The following is an 11,124-nucleotide window of genomic DNA, read 5'->3' on the forward strand; positions in this document are numbered from 1 at the left end:
CAATGTGATTATGTAAATTGCATGTGATGAGCAACCTAAAAAGAAGGTGCCCTGGTCAGATGAGGTGAACCTTTTTGCCTCCATATAAAATGTAGTGTGTGGAAAAGTATGACTGCACATTACCCTGAACACACCATCCTCATGGTAAAATGTGGTGACTGCTGTGGAGATGCTTTTCTTCAGCAGGGGCAAGGAAACTCTTGGAGAGAATAGGGAAATGGATAGAAGACAACCTTTTGGAGGCTTTTTGCTCCTTGACCAAAAGTGCCTTTTTGGTCAAAATATTTATTTATTCCCAAACAACCTCCTCTGACACCTAATTAAAACATGTATTAATATTGCTATTTAATGTGTCATAGTGTTTGTTATAGATCTGACCCAAATGCAGAATAACACTGAGGAGAAAAAGCAGTATGTTTAAAAGATTTATTCACAGGAGTGAAATGGGTCTGGGGTCCGGGACCGGTAATTCTCCAACTGTACAAAAGATGGGAAAAGGGTGAGACCAGAGGAAATCAACGGTTCAGTAATCTTGGTTAGACTTAGGCTTACTGGGGAAGGAAGATGAATCTCCGGAGTGATAAGAGATGCGGGGTCTGAGAGCACAACGCAGGAGACGTTCTGTGAGGGTATATCCTTAGGAGCTCTGATCACGGAGAGTGGATTGATGGTGTAGAGCCCAGGTTGGAGGCACCTGTGTGAGAGTTGGACAGGGTTTGCTTTTGATTTGATCCGGGTGGTCGAAGAGCAAGGAAGCTACCAGCTTGAACTTGATCCAGAGGAAATAACTGGAGACTTGATTCCTTATCCAAGAAGTCACAAAACACTCTTTAAGAAGATTCAGGAGACCAGCTTGAACTCAACCAGATCTGGCACAATCTGAGAAGGAGGACACACTAAAATTACTCAGCGCACAAGAAGAAACAAGAAAGCAAAACTAGAGCTAGAGTTTGACGAGAGTCTGTTACCACTGGTGGCTAATACTCAGGCATCGAAGTGCTAGCACCTTCCAGTCTAAATACGCCTTCAGGTAATCAGTGAAATGCGAAGCACCTGTACCCTCTTCCTCTGTGAGCTTCAACACCAACTAATGACCAAGCAGAGTAAATAGGAGGCAACACAAACACACAGTACACTCACAGACCCCGAAAAGTGTTATTTCATAAGAGAGATGACATGACAACACCCCCCACTCACCCCGTTACCTTTGACCTTTTGTTTCTGTGACGCACACAATAACTGCCCCTCGAACAGTGAGATAGAAAAGCAGACCGTGGAGCCCAATAATGTTGCTTTTGGTCCTGACTGCACGACAGTTGTTGGTCAATAAACCGGTAAGTGAGTGCAATTATAAGATATGAGTACTTGTACTTTTATCACAAGTTTGTATTGTTTCTGCTTCATCACCAACGGAGGAGCAGTCTGAACAGAGACCGGCTCTTCTCTTTACCAAATCATTATGTAGATTATATCTCATTTCTGTCACCATTTTTCTCCTCAACTAATATTGTGGGTTTTTTATGTTTCAGTTTTATAGGCTAAACAAAAACCTTATAATACACCCTTCTGAGGTTCTCAATGTGTAATTTTCTCTAAAATGGAGTTTTGACAAAAATTCAGAATGAAAGACTCACCTTCACTGCCTCCACCTTCCAATGACTCTTCTGTGCGTCTCCCGGCCTTCCAATCAGCATCCTGTCCATCTGATTCTCCATCCAATCACCTTCCGACGCCTTGCTTTTAAAGGAGCTTCTACCGTGTTCCTCCTCGCTTGTCAGCTGAGCTCATCCCTCCTCCACCCCACCTCCACCATCTTCCTTCACATCTACTCCTGGCTTCCTTGCTCCCTGGCCGCCAATCCACCACCAGTGTCGGATCAGGGGGAAGACATCTCTAAATCTAAGCCTTACAAATGATCATCTTAGCTCATGTCATTCTCAGCATTCATGTCTTCCTCCCAGGTCCGAGCAGCAAAGAAATAACCATGTAATTTCTCATCATTAAAACTTTTCTAATTGCTATCCCTCTCTTTGTGAGTCTTTTCAGATTGAAATAACCTTTGTTATGCTGAGCTATTGACTAAAAAATTATTTTTGTTTAATACAAAAAGGGAAAAAAAAGTGCATTTTAAAATATTTTTTAGATTGTCATCATAGCAGGTTTGTTTTAGTTCAAATATGCCTTGTAAAGAAAGACGTCTGAAACAAACAAGGAAGGAGCTGCTTGAAGCTGCCTAAGGTAATGGATTGTTAACCAACTGGGTTAGAAAGAATACAATAGGTAAGAACAAATAGCTGTTTGGTAGTGCACTTATGTTGAATTTTACAAGCAACCAGTTTAAGACTTATTTTTGATATTAGGATGTACTTCAGTTAAATGTTGATCAATTGATAGCTAATTTATTGCTGCCAGAACTGACAGAGCAGATGAGATGGAGATAGAAATAACAAGAGACACTGAGCTACAGTCAACACAGGGAGGATGAGACAATGAGGACAAAGAGAGAGAAGAAAAAGGAGAAGGAAAGAAGAAAATGTATATAAGTAATCACAAAAGAAACATAAATATAAGAGGTTCAACCTAAAGTTTGGTGGTCAGTCAGAAGTGTCAATAGGCTTTATGTTTTCTCATGGTGGCATTAACACTAAGGTCACATGTGTCAACAACTCATTTTCATTTTATTGTCTGCACTTCTATGTGAAGGTTTGATGCACCTGTGCACCTCCAATGTAAATACAGAACATGCAGGCTGTTTTATTTATTATTAGGTCCTTTATTACAGTACACTAAAAGATTGTATTGTGCCCCTCTGTTTATTCAGTTTAACCGTGTAAAAAACTAAGTACGTTCGGTGGTCTAGCCCTGTAATTTACATATTCTGCTCATATGCGGGTTTAAATATCTCAATACTAATGACAACCTGCAAAGTAACATTCTGATCACAATTAAATATGCAATACACATATAAATTGTGTTCTGTATTATAGTTTTCCCTAGATTTGATTAAATAGTATATTTCTATACTTACTATTTGAAGTACATCATAGAACAATGAACTGTAAAAACTGGGTGAGACTCTTGCTAATATTCCGTCCTAGAATCCAGTTAAATGTGCCCTTTTTTTGCTGTCAGCAGCTGCCCTGTTAGTGATCTCTGCACGGCTCTGGGCAAAACCACCACACTAAAGGTACAACCAGAGCTACAGCGGCCCAGTCAGAATCCAGATCTTAATTCAACTAAAAATTTGTGGAAAGGCTTGAGAATTGGTATTCACATACACTCTAATTCCAGCCTGACTGAGCTCAAGCTATTTTGCAAAAACCTCAGGCTCTAGTTGTACAAAATTGTTGTTTTGTGTGTCACATGGGTGCATAGACTTTGGCGTTTCTTTCTTTGCCCTCACCAATCTAGGTGTAAATGGAACTCCCTTTCCCTCAATTATTCTCACTGAACAAAAAATAAATCTGTAGTCACCAAGGTAAGAGTGAACCATTAACACAGATGTCACCCGTTAACTTGTTGGGCACTAAGTAACAGCCCACCACGGTAGCAGACATGTGAAATCTTATGGTCATTGGACTCGCCGAGGGGTTGCTGATGTGACTTCTATAAGAGCATGCAGGAGAAAAGCTCTGCTGACTGGACCCTAATAGTTGTCATGCTGAAGTGAACCATGACACTGAGCAGCCATCATGCGGTTGGCTCAAACTATGCCGTAATTGCTTCTGCTGGCTGACAGCTTTATAACAAGAAGACATGATGGCTAAGGAGGGTAAAATAAAACATGTTTTTTTTACAATGCAGTCATCGGGGAGTCGCTTTCAGTTGACAAATATATTTTGTGCTTTTTTGTATAAAAAGAAAGTGCTTGGATCTAGAATCGAGACACCAAGTTGTTTGGTAGCAAGCACATTTGATGTGACAAATCTTTACATTTTAAATCATTCAGCTGTCCTGTCTATATCAAGAGCACTCTGAAATGTCATGGCTTTGACTCCTGCACGTTTGAGGACTTTGAACAGGATATGCTTGCAGTTATCTACCTTTCCCTCTCCAAAGCTGAAGGGCCCCTAAATAATTTATGGGGCAACCCAAGTACTTTTTTGCCACAAGGTTTATTTAAATTTTAAATATTTCAAAAGTTTAATAAATAACATGTTTTTTTTAATTCTTTTGTCTTCCTGAACAAAGTCTAGGCCTGACAAATCATCAGAGTGATGAATGTGTCTGCCTCGGTCTGCACTGGCCCTCTAAAACACAACAAAACACAAGCAATGCATTATTTGTATTCTTTACTCGTAAATCACCAGCACAATTTCAAAGAGAGAACAAAGGACAAGGCTCGCCCTTTAACTTTACCTCATGGGAGTCCACAGAAAGGCTATGTGAGTTGTCGGTACCATGTTGTACAGGTTTTTTTCTTTCTTTTGCATATAGTCAGAGAATGCAGAGTTAATATAAACCAGGTAAAAATAAACAATAACAAAAGCACCTTTTCATGTTTTCTGTCCACATAATTTTTACAGGCACACTCACTTGATGGAGCTTTTTTGTCTTCAACTGTGAATTCAGCCCCCCTCCCTTGTACTGCGGACAATAATCTGTATGTAACAAAGGGCAGTGAGAGCTCAATGCGCTGCAGGTACAAGCTCTGAAAGGAGGAGGGACTGAGGAAAAAAAAGTCTTCCAGCAGGGCCATCTGCTCATATGTAATTACAGTGCTGAACCTCAGCCGGATTGCTCTCTGTGCATTCTGACAGTGGGGCCTCCTGACCAGCCTAAAGCCTGGGTGAGAAGTAAATGAGTGTCTTGGATCACAGCTCATGGTTTAAATAGGGAGTGAGCTTTTAAAACCTCTCCAGTCAACTGTATTTGAGGTGAGCAGACATATGAAGATGAGCAGACATATCACTTTACAGTTTTTGTTAAAATACTTGCTAGCAAATTACAGTAGAGTATAAAGTAAACCTTGAACTCTCCACCTTACAAACTCCTTCTGCTCACGTTTTCTATGATTATCCTTGTCTATCTCATAGACAAAGCCATGGAGCGACTACTGCCAGTAACTATGTGCACTCTGCTTTTCATTCTATAGATGTTACTACTGGTTTCACCATAGTGTGTACATTCTGCCTGTTCCACACAAGGGGAAATTGGTTATGTGGGTTAATGTTTAGGTTTAGGAGGTGTTGAGTTTATGTTAGGTTTAGGGTAAGGGTCAGGGTTAGGCTATAGTAATGAATGGAAGTCAATGGAAGGTCCCTATAAGGATATGAAAACACTACATGTATGTGTGTGTGTATCTCTGTGACATGGCATTTGGGATTCAGTCAGGCTCCCATACTTGCAAATATCATCAGCGACAGTTAAAAATTCAAGATAAACAACTTCCTTGTGGCAACAACTCCCTCTCTGACCATTAGCAACTGGGTACAGATGTACTTCCTACTTGGAAGCTAGCTATGTTTCAGTTTGAACATTGGGCACCAACAATCTGCCTCTGTTTCCATCCAGACTGCAGAGGATTGAGGATAGCACTGAGGCAGATGGTCAGTGAGAGTGTTTTCATCGCTTCCCACAAAACTGCTTAAGTGTCTGTGGTTATCTGAATGGACATGAGGCATTACTGCATCCCCGGCTACTCATTTCTCTCTCTCCTCAAATTGTCTATATCCAACCACAATAACAAGAATATGTGAAACAAGTAGACACAAACAAATGGATGCAATCAATGTGCTACACCATGGTGTGTATTTACAATAGTTTTCCATGCAAATTTTACAAGGAATTTCTCTGTTGTCCATCAGTTTCAAATCTATTTTTATGAATATTCTTTGTGGGCCGCAGAAGTGTGCACACCTTTACACAAATACTTTGTTTGAGGCACGTTTTGATCCAGTTTCAACATTAAGTCAAATTTGGTACATGCCTAGTGTACAACTGTACTGAATTTAATTAGCCTGAAAAACACTTCAGCTGTCCTAAAACTATCCTACTGACATTACACACCATACCCACAGGGAAACATTGTGGTAGTAGCATCACGATCTGGGCTACCCTTACCTCAGACGGAACTGTGCTGTTTGTCAATAACTTCATGTTCTCCTTCTATAGATGATACCTGGCCCTGTCTTTTAGTGTTTAGCCCTGTTCTATATTCAAATAATCAAACTCCACTTACAATAATTTTGAATCTGTTTAACAGCAAAAAACAGTGTTTTTTATGTTGAGGCAGTAGAAGGGTTAAAGGGCCTTATGTACTAGTAGGAGTGCTTATGCCATCCTACAATACTGTCCAGTTTGCACCTGGTGTTACCTAATTCATATACACTACTCACTCAATATTTAAACTGCTAGGCCATCCAGTGAATAACTGTCCATGGTTTCACAAATTTGTTTACTTGTTCTTTTCCGTCAGGTTAGAAATGCTCCTGTGGTGCAGACTAAAACAGACCTAGGCTCACTGAGGGGCCATACATAACAAATCCAAAAAGACAGCTGCTTTGATTGTTTCACAGGGCGAAGTGATGGTAACATTAAAATGTCATTTGAGAAATTGATGGTATTCAGTTAAGGCTACTACTACTGCACACTAACAAAATATCTTAAAATAGGAGAGATTGATAGCAGGTACCTAGAAGAGGTCAAGTTTAATTGTGCACACCACTGTTGATATGTCTTCAGAAAACTGAAGACAAAAAAACAATGTCATAATCAAATGCCACGAGCTGTCCTGGTTTGGCTGTGCATTGCCAATTTTTGGGCATGAATAAATCTAAAAATTGTTTTGTAAACTTTAAATGTTGTATTTCTCACACTTTCAAAAGCTTAACTCAGTTGCACATGCACATGTTTACTTGTACTGTGAATTCTAAAATGCAACAACATGATTTTAAACATGATTTAGACAATATGTTTGATTACAAAAATATTTATAAAAATGACTGGCACTCCTAGGAAATGAAGTCTACCTTTTGTGATATCCCCGACCTGCAGTGTACAAGGTTAGTTTTCAGCTGATGGTAGTTTTATTTTGCCCAATCTTGAAAAAGGCAAGCTTTTTGCTCTGGTTGTAATTTACATTACGGGTGCTATCTCTAGCAGTCGCGACAGGGCAATACAGAGACAAGCAACAATGCAAACACTCAATCACAACCAAAGGCAATTTAGAGAGACCAAATAATATAATATTCATGTTTCCATTTTTTCCTTTTCTTTAAAAAGTACAAAATACTAAATCTTCAAATAAATCTCCTCACCAGTATAATGCTGTACTTCCCAGTTCTTGACATTCAGTATAACACGTATAAATTGCTGTTATTTAGGAATTATTACTAAATTGAAAGTTTCTTTTGACAAACCATTAAAGATATCTTTGGTAATCTCTTTCAAGTCAGAAAGCATGCTCAGGTACATGCTCTGCACCCAATAAATACACACATTGGAGAGAAAATTTGCTTGCATAACAGAGCCTGGAAATACAGAATAGGTGATTCAATCCTGATACTGATTTTCCTCCCTCCCCAGAGACCCTGAGAAAAGTCCTTTGGCATAAGTTAGGATAGAAGAGTGAGGGAAAGAATCCACATCTTGAGGATTGGCTGATAGCTGTTGAAAGGCTCGAGCTACTTTTATATATCTGAAACTTGTGCAGGAGAAAGTGAAGCTTGTTCACAGAAAACGTTTGCTTTGTTCTGAATTCTGCTGACCAGTTCTCCAGAAGCAACCCCAACTTCTTCGGAGGGACTGTATCAACAACATGGCAGTTAAAACCTCATTTATCCTCAGTGTCTCCTTATGGCTGCATATGAATTGGTTGCCCAGTTGTCTCTTATAACCTTTATGGAGCTGCTTGAGACCCACTGCTGCTGCTGCTTTGCTGCCCACCTGCATAATGACATCAGCTCATACAGAGTGTGGAACTCATAGGTCAGCTGAGCGCTCTAAGGTTGTGCTGGGTTCCTCATGGTCTCCTGGCACAAGCATTCTGTTTGCCTTGGATTGGCAGCACCTTCTGTGAAGATCAGGAGACATCAGATTGTGAAATTGACTCTTTCATGTAGAAATTAAGATTCAGTTTTCTTATGCGTTTTAAATAATCTGTTTGTACACAGAAAAACAATCTCTGTTCTGATTTTTAGGTGTTTGGGTTTTATTTTTTTCGTTTGGGTTTGTTTTTCAACATCTCATAGTTGCTGTTGTTTGGCCTTATCTACAATTATGATTTCCAGGTGGTGCTTTAGTTCAGTCCTTTAAGTTTTGTTTCTTACTTCTTCTGTTTATGGTGCATTTTATGTTCTGTTGATTTTGCTTTAAGATTTGTCTGTGGTTAGATTGTGTCCTTGGATTTTTGTTTAGTTCCACTGATGTTTTGTTTTCTCTCTGCCATTGCAGCCAGCTTCATCCATCCTTATTGCCTATCAGTCTCACATTATCACCTGTTCTATGCTCTTTATGTATTCTGCTTTTCTGCCTACTCCTTGGCACAGTTGCATTGCAGCAACAAAGTCTTGGGTTAAAATCTTGACCTGAAATGCACTCCAGCTTCCAACCACAGTCCAAAAACATAAATGTTAGTCTATTTGGTCGCTCATAATCGGTTGTTTTTTCCTGTTTGTCTCTCTGAAGGACTGGTGACCTATTCAGGGTGTATTCCACTTCTCTCCTAATGACCACTGGAAAATCTGCTTATTGCCCGGCAGCTTTTATTAGCCAAGCTGGTCACTACAAGAGAGTGTTTCCTTTCTTGCTTAAAAAGGCATAAACATTAATAAAACAGTGTGTCAGTATTAAGGCATTTGCCTTTAATGGATTGCATATCAGCAGATGAAGGCACTTGCAGCACCTAGATAGAATTTTGGCAGAGAGACTATACTTTGATTAGAAATGTGATGTTTTCTGCTCAAGATCTCATGTCAACAGATCTTACTCCCCTATTCACTTTACAGTTAGAAGTAGGAATAGGTAAACAGCAGCATTTTTATTATTTGTGTATGCTCAGCTTACATCTTGAAACAACTAAAGGAGGTACATCCATTAAAATTTACTTTTCCTTCCCATAGAAAAGACTCCTGGATCAGTGCTTCTTTGTTCTCTTTGTTTCTCTGCTCTGTTCTGTCAAACCCCCAGTTGGTCGTGGCAGATGGCCGCTCACACTGAGCCTGGTTCTGCTGGAGGTTTCTTCCTGTTAAAAGGGAGTTTTTCCTCTCCACTGTCGCTACATGCATGCTCAGTATGAGGGATTGCTGCAAAGTCATCGCCAGTGACTGTCCACTGTCTCTACATGCTCATCTAGGAGGAGGGAATGCTGCAAATCTCTGATTCGATGCAATTTGCTGGGTTTCCTTAGATAGAAAAACGTTTTATCCAATTTGAAACTGAATCTGACTGCACTGTTCAATGATTAGGATTAATTGGAATGTATGTACCTGACTTTTGTGAAGTGCCTTCAGACAACATGTGTTCTGAATCGGCGCTATATAAATAAACTCAATTGAAAAATCTTTCGAGGTCATAAACCTTGAAGTGATCCTAAAAGGATGTCTGATAATCCTTGCCATCAAAATCTTTGGAAAACCGGGTGGGACAGGGATGGGTGGGGGGTTCTTCAGTGTACTGGATAGCAGCCCAATATTTCCTTTACAATACAAACAGTAAATGAGGGTTAACCTTCGGCTATTCCTGCAAAAAACCTTGGTAAAGCTGTCAGCAGATGAGAGCTGCTGAGGAGAAAGCTGCCAAGAAGTCTGATTTAAGTCAAGCAGCCTCTCTTTCTTTATTGTTTTAATGGCTTCCCAGATGCTCACAAGATGATGACCAAACTCCTTTAAAACTGAAATGAAACAGAAATCTTCTAAATGCTTCCATACATAGGTCCTCTTTGCTGTTTTTATTACATCCTCAGATCAGTCTGACTACCTATTCTAACAGCATTGCTTTGTATACATTATTATATTGTACATTATTATATTGTACATAGTATATTGTACATGTACAGTACAGACCAAAAGTTTGGACACACCTTCTCATTCAAAGCGTTTATTGTAGCTTCACACTGAAGGCATCAAAACTATGAATTAACACATGTGGAATTATATACTGAAGAAAAAAGTGTGAAACAACTGAAAATACGTCTTATATTCTAGGTTCTTCAAAGTAGCCACCTTTTGCTTAGATTACTGCTCCGCACACTCTTGGCATTCTGTTGATGAGCTTCAAGAGGTAGTCACCTGAAATGGTTTTCCAACAGTCTTGAAGGAGTTCCCAGAGATGCTTAGCACTTGTTGGCCCTTTTGCCTTCACTCTGCGGTCCAGCTCACCCCAAACCATGTCGATTGGGTTCAGGTCCGGTGACTGTGGAGGCCATGTCATCTGGAGCAGCACCCCATCACTCTCCTTCTTGGTCAAATAGCCCTTACACAGCCTGGAGGTGTGTTTGGGGTCATTGTCCTGTTAAAAAATAAATGATGGTCCAACTAAACGCAGACCGGATGGAATAGCATGCCGCTGCAAAATGCTGTGGTAGCCATGCTGGTTCAGTATGCCTTCAATTATGAATAAATCCCCAACAGTTTCACCAGCAAAGCACCCCCACACCATCACACCTCTTCCTCCATGCTTCACGGTGGGAACCAGGCATGTAGGGTCCATTCGTTCACCTCTTCTGCGCCGCACAAAGACACAGTGGTTGGAACCAAAGATCTCAAACTTGGACTCATCAGACCAAAGCACAGATTTCCACTGGTCTAATGTCCATTCCTTGTGTTCTTTAGCCCAAACAAGTCTCTTCTGCTTGTTGCCTGTCCTCAGCAGTGGTTTCCTAGCAGCTATATTACCATGAAGGCCTGATTCACACAGTCTCCTCTTAACAGTTGTTCTAGAGATGTGTCTGCTGCTAGAACTCTGTGTGGCATTGACCTGTTCTCTAATCTGAGCTGCTGTTAACCTGCAATTTCTGAGGCTGGTGACTCGGATGAACTTATTGTCCGCAGCAGAGGTGACTCTTGGTCTTCCTTTCATGGGGCGGTCCTCATGTGAGCCAGTTTCTTTGTAGTGTTTGATGGTTTTTGCGACTGCACTTGGGGACACTTTCAAAGTTTTCCCAATTGTTCGGACTGACGGATC

At 40.3% G+C, this 11,124-nt stretch overlaps 1 long non-coding RNA gene across 2 annotated transcripts; it reads right to left on the reverse strand.

The window, feature by feature from the left end:
* Nucleotides 1-438: 438 nt before the first annotated feature.
* Nucleotides 439-1,689, reverse strand: LOC124866457. 2 transcript variants are annotated; one of them, XR_007037825.1, is made up of 3 exons: nt 1,635-1,689; nt 553-1,087; nt 439-477 (listed from the first exon to the last, which is right to left on the reverse strand). It is a non-coding gene; the product is annotated as an uncharacterized LOC124866457 (long non-coding RNA). The 2 variants fall into 2 exon arrangements; XR_007037824.1 differs by having other exon boundaries at nt 553-879; nt 969-1,680.
* Between the last annotated feature and the right edge of the window lie 9,435 nt (nt 1,690-11,124).

This window comes from Girardinichthys multiradiatus, chromosome 4 (assembly GCF_021462225.1).
Source record: "Girardinichthys multiradiatus isolate DD_20200921_A chromosome 4, DD_fGirMul_XY1, whole genome shotgun sequence".
Classification (NCBI taxonomy): Eukaryota; Metazoa; Chordata; class Actinopteri; order Cyprinodontiformes; family Goodeidae; genus Girardinichthys; species Girardinichthys multiradiatus.